Source organism: Arachis duranensis, chromosome 3, assembly GCF_000817695.3.
Source record: "Arachis duranensis cultivar V14167 chromosome 3, aradu.V14167.gnm2.J7QH, whole genome shotgun sequence".
In the NCBI taxonomy this organism is placed as follows: Eukaryota; Viridiplantae; Streptophyta; class Magnoliopsida; order Fabales; family Fabaceae; genus Arachis; species Arachis duranensis.
The window spans coordinates 71,778,884-71,782,894 of record NC_029774.3 but is presented as its reverse complement, the minus strand read 5'-3'; positions in this window follow the sequence as shown (position 1 = coordinate 71,782,894).

The window sequence follows — 4,011 nt, the reverse complement described above, 5'->3', positions numbered from 1 at the left end:
GAGCTGAGGCTTCTCTTGGAGTTGAACTCCAAGTTATAACGTGTTTTGGGCGTTCAACTCCGGATCATGACGTTTTTCTGGCGTTTAACGCCAGACAACAGCATGTACTTGGCGTTCAACGCCAAGTTACGTCATCAATTTCCGAATAAAGTATGGACTATTATATATTGCTGGAAAGGTCTGGATGTCTACTTTCCAACGTAGTTGAGAGCGCACCAATTGGAGTTCTGTAGCTACAGAAAATCCATTTCGAGTGCAGGGAGGTCAGATTCCAACAGCATCAGCAGTCCTTTTGTCAGCCTTTTTCAGAGTTTTGCTCAAGTCCCTCAATTTCAGCCAGAAATTACCTGAAATCACAGAAAAACACACAAACTCATAGTAAAGTCCAGAAATGTGAATTTAACATAAAAACTAATGAAAACATCCCTAAAAGTAGCTTAAACTTACTAAAAACTACCTAAAAACAATGCCAAAAAGCGTATAAATTATCCGCTCATCAAGAGCGTTAGTGAAACTTACCTTTGTCACTAACGCTCCAAATGCCCCTCTTTCCCACGTTAGAGTTCACGTTAACTAGGTTAACGTGGCCACTAACGTGGTAGTGGATGCCATCTCCAACGATAGTGACAAAGGTGAGTGTCACTAACGAAGGTGAGTGTTACTAACGTTGGCATTGTCTTCCCTTCCACGTTAGAGTCCACGTTAACTAAGTTAACGTGACTCTTAACGTGGCCAATTGCCACTTTGTAGCGTTAGTGGTGTTCACGTTTACCACTAACACTGGAGCTCCCTTTATCTCCATGTTAACTACCACGTTAATGTAATTAACGTGGCAATTAACGTGGGTTTATGGTGGCTTCATAGGCATTATTCTCGACCACCTTTCTCGTTAACGTTGCAAGCTCATTCCCATTCCACGTTAGTGGTCACGTTAATTAGATTAACGTGACGACTAATGTGGTTCTTCCTTGCTTCCTTTGTCCTGAAATCAAGCAAATAAAGTGCATTAAAGCTCTAGCCCAAGTCATGAGATTATGCATCATCAATTTGTCAGTCCATCCTTGCAAAATCCTCATGAAATTATGTAAAATTCACAATAGTTGCTTGAATCAAGGTGTAAGTTTATTTTCATCCAAAACTTGCCTTATTCATTAAGAAAATGCATGAAACTAACCTAAAACATTAAAGAAAAGGTCAGTGAAACTGGCCTAGATGCCCTGGCATCATTTTCTTGGGAAGTTAATTTGTTTTGACCAAGTAGTTGCATTCATTTAGGTAGTTGCATTCATTTAGATAGGTTGCATTTAGTTAGTTTGCATTGAATAAATGTTGATACCCGTTGTTTCTTTCTCTATTCTAGCATGAGGACATGCTTGGTTTAAGTGTGGGGAGGTTCATAAACCCCATTTTTAGGGTTTATCTTATGCTTAATTTGGGGGATTTTATCACTTTTTCTCACATTTATTCAATGAAATAGCATGGTTTCATGATTTTGTCCCAATTTGTGCTTAAGTGTGAAAACATGCTTTTTATGCCTTTAAATTGCTAATTTTAATTCACCTTTGATTCCACTAGATGCCTTGATGTGTTTCTTAGTGAATTACGGATGAAAAGGCTAGGAATGGATCAAAGGAGTGAAGAGAAAAGCATTCAAAGTGAAGAAATCATGGAAAATCAAGGATTTGGGATGCACTCACCGACGCGCACGTGCAACGAACGTGAACGCGTGGATGGAAAAATGTCAAGCGACGCATACGCGTAACCCATGCGTACGCGTCGATGCTCGCACGTGACCTCATTAAGGTGAAAACCCTGAGGGAGATTTCTGAGCTGCCTAGGCCCAAATTCAACTCATTTTTTGAGCCTAATACATGCAGAATTCAAGAGGAGTCAAGGGGAGAATCATTCATACACTGAGTTTTATAGAGAGAAATGTAGAATTCTAGAGAGATATGCTCTCTCTTGTCTCTAGATTAGGGTTCTTATTTTTATTTTCCTTTTAGATCTAGATCTACTTCTTCTTTTGCTTTAATTTTCCTTTTATCTTTACTTGTTCTATCAATTTACTTCTCTTGTAGTTCTTTTATTTTGTTAATTTTAGTTTATGAACTCTATTGTTGATTCACATTTTCTTTTAATGCAATTTGTGATTTCCATGTCTTCTCATCTTTGCTTTAGTTTTCTATTGTTGATTTATTGCCTTTGTAGTTATAGCTTCCTTTAATTCTTGCAATTTATGACGTTTACCTTTATTGCCTTCTATGCGTTTGATGAAATACTTCTTTTAGATATGAGTTAGATTTTTCTCCTCATGGCTTGAGTAGAGTAATTGGTGACACTTGAGTTATCAACTCTCTTGTTGATTGATAATTAGAAGTTGCTAGTCGATTTAAATGCCACTAAAGCTAGTCTTTCACTATGATTTGACTAGGACTTGTGGTCTCAAATTGATATTCACTTGACTTTTCTTCATGGTTAGAGGTTAACTAAGTGGATCAATGGACAATTCTTGTCACAATTGATAAGGATAACAAGGATAGGATTTCTAGTTCTCATACCTTGCCGAGAGCTTTCTTAATTGTTAGTTTATTTCCTTTGTCTCTTATTCAAAACCCCAAAACATACCTTCATAGCCAATAACAAGAACACTACCCTGCAATTCTTTGAGAGACGACCCGAGGTTTAAATACTTCGGTTTATTTTTATTGGAGTTTGTACTTGTGACAAACAAATTTTTGACTGAGGAATTGTTTGTTGGTCTAGAACTATATGTGCAACGAGATTTCATTTGTGAAATTCTTTATCGACTGATGAGCGGATAATTTATACGCTTTTTGGCATTGTTTTTACATAGTTTTTAGTATGTTTTATTCACTTTTTATTATAATTTTATTAGTTTTTATGCAAAATTCACATTTTTGGACTTTACTATGAGTTTGTGTGTTTTTCTGTAATTTTGGGTATTTTCTGGCTGAAATTGAGGGACCTGAACAAAAATCTGATTCAGAGGCTGAGAAAGGACTACAGATGCTGTTGGATTCTGACCTCCATGCACTCGAAATGGATTTTCTGGAGCTACAAAAGCCTAATTGGCACGCTCTTAATTGCGTTGGAAAGTAGACATCCTGGGCTTTCCAGTAATCTTTAATAGTCCATACTTTGCCCAAGATTTGATGGCCTAAACTGGCATCCAAATGCCACTCAATGACCCTTTTCTGGTGTTAAACGCCCAAACTGGCACCAAAGCTGGCGTTTAACCCTTTTCTGTAAACCTAGTTTACTAGCTTAGTATAAAAACTACTTTTAGAGATTTATTTAGTATCTTTTGTCTTTGGACCATAGCTTAGTATAAAAACTACCTTGTTCTTATGTATTTTCAATGGTAGAGTTTCTACACCTCACAGATTAAGGTGAGGAGCTCTGCTGTTCCTCATGAATTAATGCAATGTATTATTATTTTTCCTTCAATTCACGCTGGTGGACGCAATTGTGATTCATTTGTTATTCCATTTTGCAAAATTCATTGCTTTTCATTCCCTGGTAATGGCGCCAAAAACATGATGCCAATACCATAGTTCACAACTCCGTTCAACTTAACTAGCAAGTGTACTGGGTCATCCAAGTAATACCTTACGTGAGTAAGGGTCGATCCCACAGAGATTGTTGGTATGAAGCAAGCTATGGTCACCTTGTAAATCTCAGTTAGGCAGATTAAATTGGTTTATGGATTTTGAAAATTAATAATAAATGGAAAATAAAAAGGGATAGAGATACTTATGTAAATCAATAGTGGGAATTTCAGATAAGCGTATGGAGATGCTGTGCTCCTCTTGAAACTCTACTTCACTACTCATTCTTCCTTCAATCCTTCTTACTCCTTTCCATGGCAAGCTGTATGTAGGGCATCACCATCATCGGTGGCTACTTTCAATCCTCTTGGGAAAATGATCCTATGCGCTGTCACTGCACGGCTAATCGTCTGGAGGCATCACCCTTGTTGATAGCTACATC